We start from the raw sequence: 24,385 nt of genomic DNA, 5'->3' as shown, positions 1-24,385 counted from the left end.
TCAGCCACAGCCTACGGTGCCACTCCACCTGTTACGCCTAGTAATGGCTCCTGTTCTCACAACCACTATGTCCCCGAGCAATGGCGTTTGGCCCAAGCTCCCTGCTGTTGCCCTAACAATGGCCTGACATGTCGTCCCAATCTCTGTTCCGTCACATGGGCCTGAAGATCGACAACCCTCTTCTGTTCCCCCAGCAGTAAAGGATTAGAAGAAGACAGGAACATTAGGAGGTTATGATTGCAAGATGGAGACAGTGTGAATGAGATTGCGGAAGGCATGGACAGTGGAATTGAGAGTGTGAAATGGGAAAAGGAGAGAGAAATGGCAAAGCAGTGTGAGAGTGGGAGGGATATACGGAGGGAGAGTAACAAAGGGAGCAATGTGCATTCTGCTGATAGCCAGGCTGGAGTGGTAGACCCAGAAGGGAAAGTAAGGACACAGGGAGTTAAACCCAGCTCCTGAGCTCAGGGCACGGTGCCCTCCCCTTCCCTGAGGACCAGGACTTGGGGCAGAGACTGTATCTCTCCAGCTCTCCTTTCTCGCCCTCCCCACCCTCCCTCTCTTCTCTCCCTTCCATCCCTCCCTCGCCTCTCTCGCCCTCACCTCCCTCCCTCCCCTCTCACGCCCACCCCCCTCTCTCACCCTCCCTCTCTCCCCTCCCCCTCCATCTTGCCCTCCATCCCTCCTTCCACTCTCCCTCTCTCCCGCCCTCCCCTCTCTCAGCCTCTCCCTTCCTCTCACCCTCCCCCTCCCCTGTCTCGCCCTCCCCTGTCTCGCCTTCCCCCCTTGCCCTCCTCTCTCACGCCGGACTGTCTCTCGCCCTTCCCCCACTCGCACTACCGTCTCTTGCGCTCCCCCTCTCTCGCCCTACCGTCTGTCGCCCTCCCCTCTCTCACTCTTACGTCTCTCGCCCTCATCTCTCTCTCAATCCCCTCTCTAAAACTCTCACTGGCTTTCGCCCACCCTTCCCTCTCCACCTCTCTGACTCTCCCCAATCTTTCCCCCTCCTCTCTCGCCCTCCCCTCCCTCTCTCCCTCTCCTCCCTCCCTCCCCTCTCTCGCCCTCCACACCTCATCCTCTCACTCCCTTGTTCCACTCTCTCTCCCTACTGCTTCACTCTACCTCCTCGTTCTCTCTCTCTCTCTCATTCTCCCTCCCTCCATGTCTCTATCTCCCCTCCTCCATCTATTTCTCTCTGACTGAATCACTCTCTCTCCTGTGCCTCCCTTCCTACCTCCCTCTCTGACAAACTCTGTCTTCCTGGTCCTTCCCTCTCCCACTTACCCAGACACTGGGGAGTGGAGTTGGGGGCTGGGGGGTGGTTGGTCGTGAGACTGCGTTTGCGGCATGGTGATATGTGGGGGAATCGGAAAATGGGGTAAAGATGGAACTGCTGGAGGGAGAGAGAGATGGCAGAGTGAGGGTGAGGGGGAGGGGTGAGGGTGAGGGGAGAGGGAAAAATGGAGGCAGGTGGCGTAAAAAGGGTTGGGTGTTTGCGTGTGAGAGGGGGTATGAGGGAGTGTGAAAGGGAGAGGTGGTGAGAGAGAGGGAGAGAATTGAGGAGAAAGAGTACGGGAGAGGAAATGTGGAGGCCAGGTTGGAGTGGAGGGGGACAGAGGAAGTTAGACCCAGCTCCTGAGCTCAGGGCGCGGTGCCCTCCCCTTCCCTGAGGACCATGACTTGGGGCTGAGTCTCTCTCTCTCCAGCTCAGCTTCTCCAACACAAAGACACACAACAAAATCGGTCATCCTGCTGCTCAGCACGCTTTAATCAACAATTTTATTGTTTACAAATGGAACTGATGGATACAGTCAGTGGGATGGTGCCTTTTCTCACTGGCCCCTGAGTTTGAGAAACTTTGAAATGTTTCGCTGTAACCCCACTGTGGGATAAGGATGGACAAACCAGCGCTACCCTCAGTCTGTTACCATAGCGATAGGCTGATCTATCGCTGAAACACTGAACTGAAATGAGAAAATCCGGGATGGATTGATTAATGAGTGAATTTGATGGATGGATGGATTTGGGCGAAGGGTTGTTTCAGCACATTCTTCACCTGCTGCCTGAACTTAGTCTGAGTCACGGCATAAATCAAGGTGTTTGTGCAGCAAATGAGGAGCTGCAGCATGAAGCCCAATTCCTGCACAAATGCATCGAGATACACAGACCGGTACCCAATAGCCCACATCCGTACCCATATAGAATACAGCATTATCGTTGACCATAACAGGATGAAATTGGCCGAGATCATAAACAGTAAGATTATGGATTTTTTTTGGTTTCTCATTTCTGTGTCAGACTGAGTGTCCCCATTGGTGTGAGCGCAGAGTCTCCTGCAGGCTCTGCTGGTCACTAAAATGTGTCTGACGGTGAGAACATTGGGCAGCAGAATCAGGAGAAATGGGACACACGGGGTTAGAATGTCGTGGAGGAACTCGATTGTGACCCAGACACTGGAGAATTGAACATCGGCTGTTACATCACAAAACCAGGGGGCGTTCCCCAGCGAATACAGAGCCATGAGCATAAAATTCCAGAAAATGTTCTTTAAAAAGCTCAGCGCAGTCACTGCTTCCAAAACCACAGACGCCGTTTTCTCACTGCAATATTTACATTCCAGCTTCTGGCAACAAATGGCCACAAACCGATTTAAGGTGAAAATGACGGTGGACCAGACAGAGCAGTCATGGCTGCATAAAGCAGGGCAGCGTGGATATTACACACGGGGACGGAGTCCTTCAGGAAATAAAGCTGTTCCCAATAAACAATGGGAATGTGTCTCAGGATCAGGTCGAGGATAATGACCAGGGATCAGCTGCTGCCATGGCCCCCAGGTAACATCTGACACATGGAGACAATCCACAATCTTTATAAAGCGGGACATAGATGGTCACTACGTTAACTGAGGAACGAAATCAAACCCATTATCCATCAGCCTGGAGGCAAAGGGACCCGTTTGATTAGGGACCCAGTGAGATTTTCAAATGTGTCCCTGTATTCATGGTATTATTAAAATAATTGTAGCTGGAATAACAAATGTGAAGGTCGGAATTACTGACAAAATTGTGACATAAATCATCCCTAAGGATCAACCATAAGGACAGATAGTTTCTAGAACATTCCCACACACTCAGTCACTCGAGCGCAGATACAGGTCACTCCTTCCCAGTTCCTAATACGGAGGGTGGAAACGTTGCTGTCCTGAAGGATTCTCTCCCAGTTTCCTGAAGACAAACGGAGTTTGGGAACTCATGTGTTTTGGTCTAAATTGAGGTAGATCCTGTGCCGTGAAGAAATGTAAACGCAGGGAAAATGTATTCACCCCTTTAACTGCCTGAGGGGCCTTTGGAACAGTGTCTCCTTCTCCCTGGAACGGGATCTCTTCCCTCGGGATCTTATCGTTTGTACAATTCACTGACGTCTGGCCTTTTACAAACAATGTCAGGGACAGAACGTTCTGGGGAGTGTCAGTTATATAATGTCAGGGACAGAACGTTCCAGGGAATGTCAGTTATAGAATATCAGGGATAGAACGTTCCGGGGAATGTCAGTTATAGAATGCCGGGGATAGAACGTTCCGGGGAACGTCAGTTATAGAATGTTGGTGACAGAGCGTTCCGGGGAATGTCAGTTATAGAATGTCGGGGACAGAACGTACCGGGGAATGTCAGTTATAGAATGTCGGGGGTAGAACGTTCCGGGGAACGTCAGTTATAGAATTTTGTGGACAGAACATTCCAGGGAATGTCAGTTATAGAATGTTGTGGTCAGAAAACTCCGGGGAACCCCTTGACCTGTCCATCACCTTTCCCCCCTACCCTGCCCACCAACGTTATGTACTGTGCCTGAACACACTGTAACATTAATGGGGGGACAGCCGGAGGGTCAAACACAGGAATGGTAACTAAAGGCGTTGCCACATCAGCTGAAAGGATTAGATATACCACATTCTCAGTCTACCTCACAGTACCAGCCCAGATAACATCAACCCAGAGGAGATATCTGTTCACTGTACAGACTCAACCGTTGCACTGGTCAATACAAACCAGCAATCTTTCCAGAGTGGAACACTGCACAGATCAGATCAGGGCATTGATCTATAAACCCAGACCATATATCTGTTCAGCACGGTGAGCTGTGCAGACCACAACAGTGCATTATTATTAAACCTCAACTAGACAGTCTTACCAGCACAACGAACTGTGCAGTGATCAGAAGTGAATTAATCTCTAAACCAGGAGCAGTTACCCTCCCAGCATGTAGGACTGTGTACTTCAGCCCACTGCATTGATCAGTAACACTGTGTTAGATCCCAGCCCAGCGTGGGGAAACTTGCAGCACGTGCTGAAAGTGACAGAATGTCCAGCTCCCACCCATTTACAGCTCCATATCTCCATTGTACCATGACAAGGGGGTACTGTGGGTGTGAACATCACTGCCAGAGAAAGATGGCGGGGGAATCAGTTTAAATATCACCACACGGGAGGGGTTTGGGAAATAAACAGAGGGGGGGAGACAGAGAGACAGTGTCATGGAAGGATGTGTTCCCAGGTTTCAGAATGCTGAAATGTAGACACTTCGATAGCATCCTGTAACATGAGCCAAGCTTCCCAGGAAAGATGGGAAAAAGGGATATTGGTGTTAGATCAGATGACCATTTGTTCCGCATCTTTGTAACTGAAATTAGTTTCACCAGAATTTATGACTCATTGGGCAGATTCCAACAATAATTTATCTTTGTTTGATTTTCCTTGAGTGTGACAGAAGAATCGTCCGCACAAGGCTGAGATAGTTTCCTGGTGCTATCGTATCGAACTCACCTCATTAACTACCTACCCCACCCCATGGTGTCCTCGTCATTCAATACCAGCCCGATTCTCCCACCCATCATGGAAGGAGGTACTCACCATCGCCCGGGTGCCCCTGGATATTCCGACCACGGCAGATAAGGGGAAAATGCACCACGGTTTGTTGACAGGGGCACGGAGGTTCTGGTAGATGGGCTAGTACAGAGGAAGACCATTCTCTTCCCAGAGGGGGCCACACCACCAGACCCACCGAGCATGGTATGAGTTCACTACCCAGCTCAGTGCAGTGTTTGAGGTCTGAAGAAATGTCCAGCAATACAGGACAAGCATCAATAACCTTCCCCGTTCTATCAGGGTAAGGGTCACCGAATTCTCTCTGCTAATCCCTCGCACTCACTGTATATCAGTTACAGCACCGACCCCCGAACAAGGCTTATGCTCCATCACACTTACTACTGCATGCAGCACCTTCCCCTCCACCCCCATATCTCTCTCTCTCTCTCTTCCCTCCACTTTACCCACCCCTCCCCACACCTATAACACTGCCTGCATCCAACACTTTGGACTGAATCCCTCCGGACCCCTCACCATGTCCCCCACCTATAACAGCACTAACAGCAGGGCCACCCACTCTCACCTCAGTCCCATCCTCCCTTTCTCCCATTCCAGGAGAAACTGCCTGGGATAGGACAGAGAGGGCCAAGCCGGGTGGTGGAGTGCCCGATATCCGTTCCCTCATTCCCCCCTCTCCCCCCGCCATGTGGGGTGGACCCTGGTACGAGCCGGAGAGGACCGGGACGCCTCATGTGGAGATTCTGAAACATCCACGTCCCACAGACCGAGTAAGGAGCAATGTTCAGTGAAGGGCAATTCTCACTTTAAACCCACTGGCAGCTCCGCTTCCCCCAGGCACAACTTCGAAGCCGTGGCCCTGATGCCATCTCCTTTTTGTGTCGAGTTGGTACAAATGGAATCCCCACGGTCTCGGTGGGCAGGAGGGTGGGCTCACAATACATCGTCACCACCACTTCCCGGGAAGGGAGCACCGAGACTCCCTCCAACACCTCCCCTGTAAACAGCTCAGAAACTGAAACTAATCTGTGAGAGTTACTGCTCTCCTCACTTGTCCTGACATCTTCAACAATCTGTGCTCATATACACCCAGGACTCTCTGCTTCTGCACCCCCTATTTAACGGTACAGCCTGTTTTATATTGTCTTTCATTGTATTTCCTACGAAAGTGCATCACCTCACACAGCTCTGCATTGATTCCCAGCTGCCATACAACTGAACACTACACCAACGTGTGATTGTACTGTTCGAATTCCAGTCTGTCCTCCATAAACTTTACAATTCTTCCAGGTTTAGTGCCATCTACAAATATTGAGATTGTTATAGCGTCACAGTTCCCATGCAACAACTGAAATCCTGCCCCACACACGAGTGTGAGCAAGTGAAATACCGCTATATTCCCACGGACAGAGTCGAATAATGACATTCTGTCAATGGAGCAACACAAATCCTGATACAAAGCAGACGGAGTGAATGAAATATTGACAAACCATAGAGAAGAGAATTCCAGATTGGCTCCAAGTTTCTGTATTGACATCAGGGTATTAATGTCATGAAGTCGAAAGTGTGTATGTACCTTTAAGAGAGAGGGAAAGCTGTTCTGAACTGAGAGCTTCCAAACACCTGTGATTTAAGAGGATGGCAGACCCAGAGTGTGATGGACAACTGAAAATATGTCACATTTGGCCGTGAAATAGATCCCTGAGATGGTTGCTCCTTGGACAACAATTCGAATTTTACCAATCAGTGTTAATTATGCCACAGGATACTAAAACCAAATCAAGTTTGAATGCATTGGTTTTCGGAAGTTGAACCAATGAGATGATCCGACGATGTGCATATTAAAAATGCAGGCATTTAGAAAATTGCAGACAGAGTAAATGCCATCAACACAGATCCAAGAGATTAGGAAACACTCTGTATCAAAAGTACATTTTCATATGGAACATATTCGCAGTAAAAAGAAAGAAGATGACCCAGGGAGATTTATGGCCACAAGCAGACACCCAAACAACAGCTGCTGTGTGATTTTGAAATTAAATGAGTGCAATTTTAATAAGTGTCTTATTGAAACAGTATATCATTATAGAGTTGGAGTGGGGTAATAAGCAGTTAAGAGAAAGGGGGTCTCAGAATTCAGAATGCTTGATGTAAAATGTTCATTTTCAGAGTTAAAAAATAAATTGATGTTATTATGTAAACAGTGGAATTTGGGAGTTCTCTGTCACTCATATTTTAACACTTTACGAGGCAAATTGAGCAATTCTTTATGTTTAGTTTAAGTTACCAGATGAGCTTCACGCCGCGCCCTGACAATTCCCGTGTGTGTATCTTTGTGTCTCTGTGTGGGGCAGGTCTGCCATTCTCTGTGGTGCTTAAAGTAATGCAATGCCACCCTCTGCTGGCCTCCCCACGGCACTGCACAGGCATTGGCAGAGGGTGAAAACCAGAGATTCATTCAGAGATGGGGAGTGAGAGGGCAGCTGCTCGCAGCACAATCCAAACTGATGTCTAATCCACGTACTGATCTAAATGTCCTTCAAACATTGTAACTGGCCTTGCTTTCACCACTTGCTCTGGGAGTTCATTTCACACATAAGCCAGATTCTGACTAAAATAATTACCTCTCATGACTTTTTAAAAAGCTTGTCCTCACACCTTAAAATATCCCTCAGTTTTGAATCCCCAACTGTAGCGAAAAGACATCAGCCCTTCAGCTTATCTGTACCCCTCATTATTTTATAAACCTCTGTAAAGTTACCCCTTAATCTCATACTATCCATTGAAAAGAGTCCCAGTCGATCTCGCCATCCCTTATAGCTCACTCACTCCATTCCCAACAACATCCAGGTTAATCTCTGCTCAATCCTCTCCAGCTTAATAACATCAAGGTCAGTCATATCAATGTGAATAATCAAGGTATTTTCTATGGGTGGGGAGACCAAAATTAGACGGTACAGGTTTAACGTGAGAGGGGAACACTTAAAAGTGACCTAAGGAGCAGCGATGTCACCCAGAGGGTGATGTGCCTATGGAATGAGCGGGCAGCATGAACAGACTGGACACAGTATTCCAGAAGAGGGCTCACCAATGTCGTGTACAACCTCAACATAACGTCCCAATTCCAATAGTCAAAGGTCTGACCAATGAAGACAAGTGTGTTAATCACCTTCTTAACGATACTATCTATCTGAGATGCAAATTTTAAAGAATTATACCTGACGGCCTAGGTCTCTGTTATCCAATACTGCCAAAGGCCCTGCTGTTAATCGTATAGGTCCTGCTCTTGTTTGATTTACCAAATCCAATACCTCGCATTAATCCAAACTAAACTCCATCTGCCACCCCTCAGCCCAGTATGTGATACTACCACCTCCTCACTCTCCCCCTTTAAAATATCCTCCCCATCTCCAGGATGCCTGCACACTCTGGCCTTGAGTTTCACAAAAACCCTGAGCTTGGTATGCCTTGTGTGGTTTGGAGGAGGAGGGACAGATTGCAGACACTGTCAATGGGGAGGAGAGGCTGGACGGTAATCAGCGGCCTGGTGTCATTTCATTGTTTTAGGAAGAGGGCAGTTGCACGTTAGAGGTGGGTAATAGTGATCGGTGTTTTCGGAACAGAAATTACGCTTTTTCATTGTCTGTGGTGTTCAGTGATAAAAATCGATTCGAGACTCTTCATTGGGCAGACTGTGACTGCAGGATGTCTTTCCTTAATATGGTACATTACGGATAATAGCGATTGAAGACTTTCATAGTTAATTTCAATAGCACAGCACGTGCACTCAACATCCTACAGTTGAGACAAATATCTTGCATTTGTTTAACAATACAAAGTGTTTTGTGTAGCTCAGTAATGGTAGCCTGATTATAATAAATCCACACCGAGCTGAAAGTGGGCACGAAAATATGACCCAAGTCTTGGTATGGTAGTGTAGTGGGTAGTGTCCCTGGCTCTGAACCAGAACTCTGGATTTGATTTTAATTCCTGAACTTGTGTGGTACTGTTCCTAGCTCTGGACTAGTAGGACTGGATTCAATTCCTACCTGTTGCAGAGGTATGTCACAGCATGTCAGGACAGGCTGATGAACAAACACACAATAGAGTGCTGTTACAGCTTTATGGGTATTGCCCAGTGATGCTAGTGTCCCTACCTCCGGGCACACAGGTCTTGGTGTAAATCCCACAGAAGTGTCTCATGATACATCTGAACAAACTGATTAAACTGATTGTAGAATTATGAACTGATGGAGAAAGAAGTGTCAGAATTGAATTTCAGAATTTAGGCCAGGAATGACTGAAAGCACAGCTATTCGTGTTGATTGGAGTCACATTTTGCAGCAGTAGAGGTTTATAAAATCAGAATGGTCATAGATAGGGTGAGTAGTCAGGGTTTCCCCCCAGGTTATGGGCGTTCAAAACTAGAGGGCATTGGATGAAAATGAGAGGGGAAATGTTTTTAAGAGGCCTAAGAGGAAACCTTTTCACACAGAGGGTGGTATGTGTATGGAATGAGCTGCCAGAGGAAGTGGTGGAGGCTGGTACAACTGCAGCATGTAAACGGCATCTGGATACTGACAGACCTGCCGAGCTTCATCAGCACTTTCTGTATTTCTTTAAAAAATGCTTTCATTTTAACACAGGTATCCTAAATACATTAAATATTTTATTTTTAATGACGCAGGGGCATATGAACACATTTTCAAATTGACCAACACATTTTCTGCTAAGGGTATGGCCCTGTGCGAGATAGCAACAATGATGCATCGACGTGGAACAGGGAATGAGATGGAGACATAGTTTGGACATTATACAAGGAGACCTCACATGGTCCAGTTTGGGAGAGGGTGACATTATTGTGTGATTCAACTCAGAGAGGGAGACAATGTAATCTTCCTGAGAAGGAATGGTCTATTACACTCTCTCTATCCCTCATTATTCCTCATCACAGCAATGTGTGTGAGCTAAAAAAAACACCTATATGGTCATCATTACCATTCTCATTTTTAAAGAATTCATGCTGTGTAGAAACAGGCCCTTCGGCCCAACAAGTCCATACCAAACTTCCAAACACTAACCTTGCCAAACCCGTTCCCTGAGATTTACTTCTGATTAATGCACCTAACCTAGAAATCCCTGAATACAACAGACAAGTTAGCATGACCAATCCACCTAATGTACACAGTTTGAGCTGTGGGAGGGAACTGGAGCACCTATTAGAAGCTCACGCAGTCAAAGGGAGAATGTACAAACCCCACACAGATAGTCGCCCGAGGCTGGAATAGAACCCCTGTTCCTAGTGCTGTGAGGTAGCAGTGTTAACCACTGAGCCACTGTGCTACCCTTTGGGTGATTACTGACCAGAATTCATTGGAATCTTCTAACTGCCTAATGCAAAGGGAATTCAGCCAAATCCAACTGTCCCAGGATGAAATCCCATTGCTAGCAGCTTGTGTGAGTAGAATATCTTCAGAAGCAGATGGGTGATTTCCGAAACAGAGGACACAGCTTAACAATACGGGGTAGACCATTTAGGACAGAGATAAGGAGAAGCTTCTTCACCCAGAGAGTGGTGGTTGTGTGGAATGCTCTGCCCCAGAGGGCAGTGGAGGCCCAGTCTCTGGATTCATTTAAGAAAGAGTTGGATAGAGCTCTCAAAGATAGTGGAATCAAGGGTTATGAAGATAAGGCAGGAACACGATACTGATTAGGAATGATCAGCCATGATCAAGTTGAATGGTGGTGCCGGCTCGAAGGGCTGAATGGCCTACTCCGGAACCTATTGTCTATTGAAGAAGGCGTTGTGTATGCTTTCCTTTATTGGGCAGAGTACCGAGTACAGGAGTTGGGAGGTCATGTTGGGGCTGTACAGGACATGGGTTAGGTCACTCTTGGAATATTGCGTGCAATTCTGGTCCCCTTCCTATTGTCAAGATGTTGGGAAACTTGAAAGGGTTCAGAAAAGATTTACAAGGAGGTGGCCAGGGTTATAGGATTTGAGCCACAGGGAGAGGCTGAATAGGCTGGGGCTGTTTTCCCTAGAGCTGCAGAGGCTGAGGGGTGACCTTACCGAGGTTTATAAAATCATGAGGTGCATGGATAGGATAAATAGACAAAGTCTTTTTCTTGGTGTAGGGGAGTCGAGAACTAGATGGCAGAGGTTTAGTGTGAGAGGGGAAAGATATGAAAGAGACCTAAGGGGCAACTTGTTCACTCAGAGTGTGGTACATGAATGGAATGAACTGTCAGAGGAAGTGGTGGAGGCTGGTACAATTGCAACATTTAAAATGCAGCTCGATGGGTATATGAATGGGAAGGTTTGGAGGGAGTTGGGCCAAGTGCTTGAAAAAAAGACTAGAGTAGGTTAGGATATCTGGTCGGCATAGACGGGTTGGACCAAAGGGTCTGTTTCCATGCTTTACATCTCTTTGACTGTATGACTCCACGATTTTGTGACTCACTACTTATTTCTTATTCTGTATGTAAACCACCCTGAACCCCTCGATTAGATTCCAGGCTGTAACTCACTCCTGGGTATCTGGTTTGCCGTATATATTCCACCCCGAACCCCTCGATTAGATTCCATTCTGTCCTATCACTCTTGGGTATCTCATATGATGAATGTAAACCCTAAACCCCTCAATTAGATTCCAGTCTGAAACTCACTCCTGGGGATCTGTTATTGGATCTGTGAAATGATCCTTGTTGGATGTTAGACCGAAGACAAGATAAATGGTCAAATGTTACATTGCGAGCAGGAACACAAAGCTGCTGGTTCATTTCTGTCCTGTTACATATCTCCAAATTTCAGATTGGGTCTGAATTTCTGTCACAGTGGGGAAAGTCTCAAAAGCTGTTTACTATCCTGCAGGAATGCATCATCATAACATTAATTCCTTTGCAAGATAGGAAATGGAGACATCTTCTGGAAGGTGTCTGTATCTCTGTGTGTGATTATGTGTGTCTGTAATTGTGTGTGCATGTTCAATGTTTTATATATTTTCAAACACTATTGATGTTGCCAGTCTCTCTTGCTTTTCCTTATTTATAAACTCAATGTTATCGTTTTGCTGATATAAAATGGTGGCTGTGGACAAAACTAAAATGTCTGCCTGACTGATTTGTGTCAGGAATACTTTCAGCAAGGGAGAGGAGGCAATGTGTCAAAAGTCATTTCCATTCATTGATGCTAGCAGAGATAGGAAATGGAGACAGCTCTTTGAAGGTGATTAAAATGCAAATCCCAGAACCTGTTTACAGTGAATGCGGAGAGACAATGTGACATTGCAGTAAGGTCTGCCTTACTTTCCAAGCTCCTAATATATGAGAGAAATATAATATAAAAACCCTGAAAGAGCTAAGCCACTGAATTGTAGATTTGCAGCGTTGGATCAGTAGCCTGGATGGCTATGCCTCATCCCAAATTGAAGACGTTCTAAAATCCCACACTGACCTTCTGTGGTTTCAAATTGTGTGTTGTCTACAAATATATTTTTAAAAGTACCTGCAATTGAACAAAGCTCTTTCTGGAACTGTGTTTGTCTGTTGGTTTAAGTATCTTTCAACAGGAGTGAAGATAAATGAGACAGTGAGAGCTAGGCAGCACTGTAACCAGAATGGCAGTGCAGTATAAAAGGTATATTAATATCTTCAGTGAAAGGGGAAAACAGAGGACGATAGTCCTCCAACTAGGACCGTGGGCAGTCAGAAATGTCGTGTACCATCATGTTAACTTCCCGATGTTTCTGTGCAAAATCAGCCAAACCCCCGAGAAAATAATGTTTCAGAATTTCTCACCGTTTTAAACACAAACATTGTGCTTTTTCTATTCTTACTGCAAATCACCTTCCAGAATATTCTCTTGCACCTGCCAATGTTTTCAATATAATTCACAAAACGCTGACAGCAAAGTAGATGACATGATAGGATGTAGCAAACTGTTACACTCAGTACCTTCATGTTACAATGTAATAATATCCAGTCAGAAACCTGCCCTGGGTCAGGAACAAAACCTCCCTAGGTCTGGAAGTGGGGACTGGGCAGGGAACGGGTTTTCGTCTGTCACTGAGTAAGTTTGGAAATCTGTGCTGCACATGGACATTTCTCCACATTATATTCAGTTTCTATGTGTGGGTGTGTGTGTGTGATGGAGAGAGTTTAAACTGAGTTCAATTCTGTGTCTCTGCTTAGGGATTCCCTGGATTTCAGACATGTGGGGGGGGGGGGGGGAAACGCGCGTGGGGGGGGGGACAGGAGGAGAGGGGATAAAAAAGAGGAGAGAGAAAAAAAGAGGACAGTGAGAGAGAAAAAAAAGAGGACAGAGAGAGAGAAAAAAAAGAGGACAGAGAGAGAGAAAAAAAGAGGACAGAGAGAGAGATACAAAGAGGACAGAGAGAGAAAAAAAAGAGGACAGACAGAGAGAGAGAAAAGAGTTAACAGAGACAAAATGGAAGAAAGACAGAGAGAGACAAAGAAAGTGAGTGAGAAGGAGAGAACACAAGACAGTCAGAAAGATGGATGAAGAGACACAGAGGGAAGGGGGAAAGTGAGGTTGAGAGAAAAGTGAGGCAAAGGGAGACATGGAGAGTGTAAGGACCCCCATACTCACAATCCCCCCAGCTGCACTCAGCTCCATCTCCCCACAGTCTCTCTCTGTGTCCCATCAGGGATTGAGGCTGTATAATGTGTCAAACCTGGGAGTGAGATTCAAACACCACTCACACTGAGAGACATAGAGAAACTAACTCCCCAATACTCACCCCTGGGCACACCACATGGCAAAAGGAACATGGCTTCCTGAGCCTGGTTTAAATAGCTTCAGGTCTGTCACTCAAACCCCATCTCCTCCCAAATCCCAGCTGATCCAGTCAGCTCCCAGCGCAATTACCTGGAGCTCACCTCCCCCAGGTATGGAACACACCAACTACTATCTTTGTGAGATTGCAGGGGGGTCCAGGAGGAAGCCGCAAGTTAATGGGTTAGACCAGGGATGACCCAGTCTGTTCCTGTATCTGATCACCACCCCACCACCCCAAACCACCCACTCAGCCCAAACTGGGAATACACACAGACACAGACACAGAAGCCGTAGTTTCAAATCCTAAACAACCCCAGACACACACAACACAAAACCACACAAGTTTCCTCATCAAACTGACACAAGATGTTTGTACAAGTTAACACACATTCTTTGGACAAATTCATCCAACATCTGGGCCTGGCTGACCACAGGCTTATTGCACAAATTAAGACAAGAGTTTTGTGCAGATTGATACAACAGTTTTGCCCAAATTAACACAAGTTTATTCCACATGTTTACACAAGGTGTTTGCACAGACTGTTGCAAATACCATGAACCAGAGAGCTCTGCTGAGTTTGAGTTTGATCGGAATGAGAATACATCTTCTCCGGATGAACACAGTCCCTTTCCTTTTCTGGGTTTAAGCATCGGTCCTGTCCCATTTGGATGCTCCTGAACAAAAATGCTGCATTACATTAACGTCCAGTTGAAGATATCCTCTTTTAAATCTATAATTCTATCCAAAAGCTGTTTGGTTTGGATCGCTACATAATGGCTCTTTTCTCCTTCTCATTACAGTGTGCTTTACCAAGATGTAAAATGTTGGGAACTTTATACTACTTCTTGACTTCAGTGCATACATTTAATGTAATTGTATTCTGATGTCTGTCCAGAATCTGCCTGACTGCTCCATGGGGAGTTTACAATAGTCTGCCCTCTAGTGGGGTCAAATCACATTGCTGTGAGTCTGCCTGACTGCTCCATGGGGAGTTTACAATAGTCTGCCCTCTAGTGGGGTCAGAGCACATTGCTGTGAGTCTGCCTGATTGCCTGTGTGCTGAAAGAGAGATGAAGAAAATTTAGGAGAAAGAGTAGGGGAGAGGTAATGGGGAGGCCAGTTTGCAGTTGGGGGACAGAGGGAATTAAACCCAGCTCCTGAGCTCAGGTCGCAGTGCCCTCCCCTTCCCTGAGGACCAGGACTTGGGGCTGAGTCTTTCTCTCTCCAGCTCAGCTTCTCCAACACAAAGACACACAACAACATTGGTCACTCTGCTGCTCGGCACGCTTTAATCAACAATTTTATTGTTTACAAATGGAAGTGATGGATACAGTCCGTGGGTTGGTGCCTTTTCTCACTGGCCCCTGAGTTTGAGAAACATTGAAATGTTTCCCTGTAACCCCACTGTGGGATAAGGATGGACAAAACAGCGCTACCCTCTGTCTGTTACCATAGCGACAGGCTGCTCCATTGCTGAAACACTGAACTAAAATGAGAAAATCCGGGATGGATTAATTAATGAGGGAATTTGATGGATGAATGGATTTGGGTGAAGGGATATTTCAGCACATTCTTCAGCTGCTGCCTGAACTTATTCTGGGTCACGGCATAAATTGCGGTGTTTGTGCAGCAACTGAGGAGCTGCAGCATGAAGCCCAATTCCTGCACAAATGCATCGAGATACACAGACCGGTACCCAATAGCCCACATCCGTACCCATATAGAATACAGCATTAAAGTTGACCATAACAGGATGAAATTGGCCGAGATCACAAACAGTAAAATGATGGATTTTTTTCGGTTTCTCATTTCTGTGTCAGACTGAGCGTCCCCATTGGTGTGAGCACGGAGTCTCCTGCGGGCTCTGCTGGTCACTAAAATGTGTCTGACGGTGAGAACATTGAGCAGCAGAATCAGGAGAAATGGGACACACGGGGTTAGAATGTAGTGGAGGAACTCGAATGTGACCCAGAAACTGGAGAGTCGAACAGCGTGTGTTACCTCACAAAACCAGGGATTGTTCCACAGCCAATACCGAGCCGTGAACATAAAATACCAGAAAATGTTCTTTAAACAGCTCAGCACAGTCACTGCTCCCAAAACTACAGCCGCCGTTTTCTCACTGCAATATTTACTTTTCAGCCTCTGGCAACAAATGGCCACAAACCGATCAAAGGTGAAAGTGACGGTGAACCAGACAGAGCAGTCAGTGGCTGCATAAAGCAGGACGGCGTGGATATTACACACAGGGACGGAGACCCTCAGGAAACGAAACTGTTCCCAATAAACAATGGGAATATGTCTCAGGATCAGGTCGAGGATAATGACCAGGAGATCCGCCGCTGCCATGGCCCCCAGGTAACGTCTGACACATGGAGACAATCCACAATCTTTATAAAGCAGGACGTAGATGGTCACTACGTTAACTGTGAGGGAGGAAAACACACCCATTATCCATCTGCCAGGAGGCAAAGGGACCCGTTTGATCGGGGACCCAGTGAGATTTTCAAATGAGTCCCTGTATTCAGGGATTTATTAAAACAATTGGAGCTGGAATAACAAATGGGAAGGTCTGAATTACTGACAAAAATGTGACATAAACTACAAGATACCCTCCCTCCCCATACACACAGAGACACATCCATAAGGACAGATGGATTAAAGAACATTCCCACACACTCAGTCACTCGAGAGCAGATACAGATAACTCCTTCCCAGTTCCTAATACGGAGGTTGGAAACGTTGCTGTCCTGAAGGATTCTCTCCCAGTTATCTGAAGACAAATGGAGTTTGGGAATTCCTGTATTTTGGTCTAAATTGTGGTCGATCCTGTGTCGTGGAGAAATGTAAACGCAGGGAAAACGTATTCACCCCTTTAACTGCCTGAGGGGCCTTCGGAACAGTGTCTCCTTCTCCCTGGAACGGGATCTCTTCCCTCGGGATCTTATCGTTTGTTCAATACACTGACGTCGGCTGTTCACAAACAATGTAAGGGATAGAATGTTCCGGGGATTGTCAGTTATAGAATGTCAGGGACAGAATATTCCGGGGAGTGTCAGTTATAGAATGTTGGGGACAGAATGTTCCGGGGAATGTCAGTTAGAGAATGTTGGGGACAGAACGTTCCAGGGAATGTCAGATATAAAATGTCAGGGACAGAAACTTCCGGGGAATGTCAGTTGTAGAATATTGTCAACAGAACGTTCCAGGGAATGGCAGTTATAGACTGTTGGGGACAGAACATTCCGGGGAATGTCAGTTTTAGAATGTTGAGGACACAATATTCCAGGTAATGGCAGTTATAGAATGTCGGGGACGGAACATTCCGTGGAAGGTCAGTTATAGAATGTTGGGGACAGAATGTTCTGGGGAATGGCAGTTATAGACTGTTGGGGACAGAACGTTCCAGGGAATGGCAGTTATAGAATGTCAGGGACGGAACATTCCGGGGAATGTCAGTTATAGAATGTTGGGGATGGAATTTTCAGGGGAATGGCAGTTATAGAATGTCGGGGACGGAATGTTCTGGAGAATGTCAGTTATAGAATATCAGGGACAGAACGTTCCGGGGAATGGCAGTTATAGAATGTCGGGGACAGAATGTTCCGGAGAACTCCTTGAACTCTCCATGACATTCCCCCCATCCACCCCACCCTCCTCTCTGACCTATCACCTCTCCCCCTTCTCCGTCTATCGATGACATCCCCAGCTCCCTTCCCTCCAGCCCCAGCTCCTGCCCAGCCCTCTCCCATTTATCTCTCAGCTCCCCAGCCCACAAGCCTTTTTCCTGATGAAGGGATTATGCCTGAAACGTTCATTCCCATGCTTCTCGGATGCTGCCTGACCTGCTGTGCTTTTTCAGCACCACACTCCCAGTCAGGAAATAGTCCAACACCGTCATACGCACAGGATCAGGCCTGATGGCTAATTTAGGTTAGATTAGATTACATACAGTGTGGAAACAGGCCCTTCAGACCAACAAATCCACACTGACCCTCCGAAGAGCAACCCACCCAGACCCATTCCCCTGTATTTACCCCTTCACCTAACACTACGGACAATTTCCCATGGCCAATTCACCTAACCTGCACATCTTTGGACTATGGGAGGAAACTGGAGTACCAGACGAAACCCACGCTGACACGGGGAGAATGTGCACACTCCAAACAGTCAGTCGCCCGAGGCTGGAATTGAACCCGGGTCTCTGTCGTTGTGAGGCAACAGTGCTAACCATTGTGCCACCGTGCTCACCCATAATGTTTCATGAAGCCCCATCACCATCCCTGGGTATGTCCTGTCCCACCGGCAGGACAAACCCACCAGTGGTGGGGACACCCTGGGATACAGTCAGGGAAGGAGTTACCCTGCAAATCCCCAGCATTGATTCCAGAACCCAGGAAATCTCATGGTAACAGATCATGATCAAGGAAATCGCCTGATGATGGTTATTTCCTGCCCCCCACCCCTCCTCTTGGAAACAAATCAGAGGAAGCACTGAGGGTGATAAGGACTCAGACCGTTCTCTGGGTGTGGGACTTCAATGTCCATCACTAAGAGTGTCCCCACAGGCCCACCGCTGCCTGGGCAGGGACAGGCTTCAATACACAACAGCCAGACTGGGGGAAACATTCTCACCAAACTCCTTGTCCCAGATGGATCTGTCCCTGACAGTATCTGTAGGAGCAGCCAGCACACAGTCCTGGTGGAGGGAAAGTCTCAGCCTCATGCTTGACATACTCAAGATTAGTGTGTTGCTGAAAAAGCACAGCAGGTCAGGCAGCATCTCAGGAGCAGGAAAATCACCGTTTTGGGCAGCAGACCTTCATCACGAATGAGGCTGAGAGCCTCCGGGATGGAGAGATAAATCATATTAGACGTACTGCTCACTGTGTGATGTGGCACAACCTCCAGTGAAGTAGGACATACTTCTAAAGGACTGAGCACATGGAAGCTGGGTTTCCATGAGGCACTGTGGGCTAGTAACAGCTGCAGCATCAATGGCCTTCCCTCCATCATAAAGTCAGAAGTGGCCGATTCACTATTGGTTTCAAAATATTCAGCATCATTCACAACTGCACCGATACTGAAGCAGGCTATTCAGCCCATCAAGAGTTGTAAACAGGAACAGAATGAGGCCATTCAGCCATTGGAGGCTGTTACTCAGCGATTGGAGCAGATCTTTTAATCTTTCATACCTATTACACAGGAAACGGAAGGGAATATTTAGCATTTCAAAGCTGGTGCACAGGAATACGTGGAGCAGTGTAGACCACAGCAGTGCATTAATCTATAAACCCAGACGAGATATTTGTCCATCACCAGGAGCTGTGCAGAATTCAGCAGTGCAGTGATCTATAAACCCGGACTAGGTATCTGTCCAGGACGGGGAGCTGTGCAGAATTCAGCAGTGCACTAATGTGTGAACCTGAAAGAAATATCCATCCAGTATGTGAAGCTGCACGGACTACACCATTGCATTATCTATAAACCTCAACCAGTTAGTCTGACCAGCACAGGGAACTGTGCAGTGATCAGACATGAATTAATCTGTAAAAGGGGAGCAGTTACCCTCCCAGCATGTAGGACTGTGTACACCACCCCAGTGCATTGATCTGTAACCCAGGAGCAGTTACCCTCCCAGCATGTAGGACTGTGTACACCACCCCAGTGCATTGATCTGTAACCCAGGAGCAGTTACCCTTCCAGCATGTAGAGCTCTGCACCCCATCCCAGCGCATAGATGTATAAACCAGGAGCAGTTACCCTCCCAGCATGTTGGACTGTGCATCCCATCCCTGTGCATTGCTCTGAAACACTGTGTTAGATCCCTGCCCAGTGTGGGGAAACTTGCAGCCCATGCTGGAAGTGACAGGATGTGCAGCTCCCCCCCATTTCCAGTTCCAAATCTCCATTGGACTATGATGAGGGGGTGCTGTGGGTGTGAACATCACTGCCACAGAGATACAGAGATGGAGGGGGAATCAGTTCAAACAATAACAAATGGGAGGGGTATGGGAAATATAAAGAGAGGTGGAGACTGAGAGACAGTGTTATGGAAGGATGTGTTCCCAGGTTTCAGAATGCTGAAGGGAAAGCATTTAACAGCATCGTGTAACATAAGCCAGTGTTTCCAGGAATGGCACGTGAACAGGATATTGGTGGGAGTTCAAATGGTGCAGAGTTTTGGATGAGTACTTGCTCTGCAGCTTTGTACCTGGGTGTAGGGTCAGCAGAGTCTTTGACTCATTGGGCTAAATCTAACAATAATTTGTCTCAGTGTGATTTCCATTGACTGTGACAGAGGGATCATCCACACGAGGCCAAGCTAGTGTCCTGGTGCTATCTTATTGAACTCACCTCATTTACTCCCCACCCCATCCCATGGCGTCCCTCTCATTCAATACCAGCCCGATTCTCCCACCCATCACGATTGGAGGTACTCACCATCGCCCGGATACCCTTGGATATTCCGTGATCCCTGGCACTGGTGCCATCTTTAAAAGGCCAAGGGGCACACGGTTGAGCTTTCTCAGTTTGGAGCTGCCCTGCACAGTTTACCCCGAGCATGGCAGATAAGGGGCAATTACACCACGGTTTGTCAACAGGGGCATGGAGGGCCTGGTGGATGGGCTAGTACAGAGGAAGGCCATTCTCTTCCCAGAGGAGGCCACACCACCAGACCCACCGAGCATGGTCTGAGCTCCCCACCCAGCTCAGTGCACTATCTGCAGTCTGAGGAAATGCCCAGCAATACAGAACAAGCATCGATAACCATGCCCACTCTGTCAGGATAAGGATCACCATATTGTCTCTGCTCCCTCACACTCACTATATATCTGTTTGGCACTGACCCCCAAACAAGGCTCATGCTCCACCACTCTCACTACTGCAAACAGCACCTTCTCTCTTTCTCTGTCTCTGTCTGTCTGTTGTCTCTCTCTCTCTCTCTCTCTCTCTCTCTCTCTCCCTCCCTCCGCTTTACCCCCCCCCCACACTAATCATATTGCATGGATACAACACTGTGGACTGATTCCCCCCGGACCCCTCACCATGACCCTGTTCCCATCTCCTCCAGCACTAACAGCATGGCGACCCATTCCTATCCTCCCTCCCCTTCTCCCATTCCAGGAGAAACAGCCTGGAATAGGACAGAAAGGGCCAAGCCGGGTGGTGGTGTGCCCGATATCTGTTCCCTCTCCCCTCCCCCCGCCATGTGGGGAGTACCCTGGTACAAGCCGGAGAGGACAGGCACAACTCTGAAACATCCACGTCCCACCAACCGATTAAGGAGCAATGTTCAGTGAAGGTCAATTCTCACTTTAAACCCACTGGCAGCTCCGTTTCCCCCCGGCACAACTGAGAAACCGTGGCCCTGATGCCATCTCCCTTTTGTGTCGAGCTGGTACAAATGGAATCCTCAGGGTATCGGTGGGCAGGAGGGTGGGCTCACAACACATTGTCAACGCCACCTCCCAGGAAGGGAGCACGGTGACTCCCTCCAAACGCCGCCCCCTCCAATCACCACCAGAACAGAACCCCATTGGTCCTCATTTACCGCCCCACCAACCTCCGGAATCATCGTATCATCCTTTGTCATTTCCGCCACCTCCTAACGGACCCCACCACCAGAGATATATTTCCCTCCCCTCCCCTATCAGCGTTCCGAAAAGACCACTCCCTCCGGGACTCCGTTCTCAGATCCACATCTCCCACCAACCCAACCTCCACTCCCACCACTTTCCCCTGCAACCACAAGAAATACAAAACATGCGTCCACACCTCCCCCCTCACTTCCCTCCAAGGCCCCAAGGGATCCTTCCATATCCGCCACAAATTCACCTGCACTTCCAAACACATTATTTACTGCATCAGCTGCACCCGATGTGGCCTCCTATACATTGGGGAGACAGGCCGCCTACTTGCGGAACATTTCAGAGAACACCTTTGGGACACCCGCACGAACTAACCCAACCGCCTGTGGCTGAACATTTTAACTCCCCCTCCCACTCCACCAAGGACATGCAGGACCTTGGACTCCTCCATCGCCATACCATGGCAACACGGCGCATGGAGGAAGAAGGCCCCATTTTCCACCTCGGAACCCTCCAACCACAAGGGATGAAAGCAGATTTCTCCAGTTTCCTCATTTCTCCTCCCCCACCTTATCTCAGTCCTAACCTTGTGGATTTCTCCAGCTTCCTCATTTCCCCTCCCCCCACCTTATCTCAGTCCCAACCCTCAGACTCAGCACCGCCTTCTTGACCTGCAATCTTCTTCCCTACCTCTCCACCCCCACCCCCTCTCTGGCCTATCACCCTCACCTTGACCTCCTTCCACCTATCGCATTCCCACGCCCCTCCACTAAGTCCCTCCTCCCTACCTTTTATCTTAGCCTGCTTGGAACATCAGCCTCATTATTGAAGAAGTGCTTATGTCCGAAACGATTCTCCTGCTCCTTGGATGCTGCCTGACCTGCTGCGCTTTTCCAGCAACACATTCTTCAGTTCTGATTATAATAAATCCACACCGAGCTGAAAGCGGGTACTAAAATATATCCCAAAATCTGGGTATGTTAATTTGGTGGGTAGTGTCCCTGCCTCTGAGCCAGAGCTCTGGATTTGATTCCAATTCCTGAACTTGTGCTGTAGTGTACCTAGCTCTGGACGAGAAGGCCTGGATTCATGTCCTGCCTGTTGCAGAGGTATGTCACTGCATGTCAGAACAGGCTGATGCACAAACACACAGGAGAATGCTGTTACAGCTTTATGGGTATTGCTGAGTGATGCTAGTGTCCCTACCTCCGGGCACAAATGTCTGGGCATAAAGCCCACAGACGTGTCTCAGGATACATCTGAACAAACTGATTAAAATGGATTTACGATTGTGGCTTGAGGAGAAGGAAGATGTATCAGTATTGAATTTCAGAATTTAGGCCCAGGATGACTGAAAGTACAGCCATTCGTGTTGGTTGGAGTCACATTTCACAACAGTAAAGGTTTATAAAATCAGAACGGTCATGGATAGGGTGAGTAGTCAGGGTTTTCCCCCAGGTTAGGGGTGTCAAGAACTATAGGGGATTCGTTGAAAGTGAGAGGGGAACAGTTTTGATGAGGCCTAAAGGGCACCATTTCACACAGAGGGTGGTGTGCCTATGGAATGAGCTGCCAGGGGAAGTGGTGGACGCTGGTAGAACTACAGCATGTGAAAGACATCTGGATGCTGACAGACCTGCTGAGCTTTTCCAGCGATTTCTATATTTCTTTAAAAAATGCATTCATTTTAACACGGGTATTCTGAATAAATTAAATTTTTTTTTTAATGATGCAGGGCCATGTAAACATATTTCAAATCAAACGAGACCATTTTCTCTGTGCATGACAGCAGCAATGATGCACCTACATTGAATAGGGAATGTGATGGAGACATAGTTTGACAATGTCCAAGGAGACCTCACATGATCCAGTTTGGGAGAGGATGACATTACTGTGTGATTCAGCTCAGAGTGCGAGAAAATGTAATCTGCCCGAGAAGGAATGGCCTATTACACTCTCTCTTCTTCATTATTCCTCATCACAGCAATGTGTGCGAGCTAAAACAAAACTCTACAGTCATCGTTACCATTCTTATTTTTATGGAATCACTGCAGTGTTGAAACAGTCCCTTCGGCCCAAAAAGTCCATACCAACCTTCCCAACCCATTCCCCTATATTTACCCCTGACCAATTCACCTAACGAAAAAATCCCTGAACTCTACAGACAATTTAGCATGACCAATCCATCGAACCTACACAGTTTGTGATACGAAACTGGATCACCCATTAGAAGCTCATACAGAAAAGTGGAGAATGTGTAAACTCCACACAGACAGTCACCCAGGGCTGGAATTGAACTCAAGTCCCTAGTGCTGACACAGCAGAGCTAACGACCGTGCTGCCCTTTGGGTGATCATTGACCAGAATTTACTGGAATCTCCTCACTGCCTAAGGCAAAGGGAATTAAGCCAAATCCAACTCTCCCAGGATGGAATGCCATTGCTAGCAGCTGTGTGAGTACAATATCTTCAGAAACAGAATAGCGTTTTAGACAATCTCACAATTTTCCCTTTTGTCATGAGTTCCAATAATATCAGAACAGAGTTCTTTCAAGTTAAAAGTGTGTGTGTGTCTGTGTGTGTGTCTGTGTGTGTGTGTGTGTGTGTGTGTGTATCAGCGATTTTAGAAAGGGAAATATTGATTATATATTTGCAATACCCAAACAATTTGCCATTCATCTTTCCATCATCGTTTGAGTAACATTGCTCTGGATCATAAAGGTGCTATTTGAGCAGATTAAAGAAACTAGCCTGACTTGTTGCTAAAACTGACCCTGACCCAGTCTGAGACCGATATCATCTGCCATATCACCGACCTGGTTACATTTAACATTTGTTGTGAGCAGTGGAGGAGTGGGACGAGAAAAGGAAACAGTGACCCCAAAAAGCCGGGAACTATAGACCGGTTAGGCTGATGCCAGTGGTGGGAAAGTTGTTGGAGGGGATTCTGAGGGGTAGCATATACATACATTTGGGAAGGCAAGGGCTAATCGGGGTACGCAACGTGGCTTTCTGCATGGGAAATCATGTCTCATTAATTTGGCTGAGTTTTTTGAAGAGATAACAAAGAAGATTGATAAAGACATTTTTGGTGGACTTCAGCAAGGTGTTCA

The sequence above is a fragment of the Chiloscyllium punctatum genome, chromosome 31, assembly GCF_047496795.1.
Source record: "Chiloscyllium punctatum isolate Juve2018m chromosome 31, sChiPun1.3, whole genome shotgun sequence".
Lineage (NCBI taxonomy): Eukaryota > Metazoa > Chordata > Chondrichthyes > Orectolobiformes > Hemiscylliidae > Chiloscyllium > Chiloscyllium punctatum.
The sequence above is the reverse complement of the archived record's forward strand: the minus strand, read 5'-3'. Positions refer to the sequence as shown.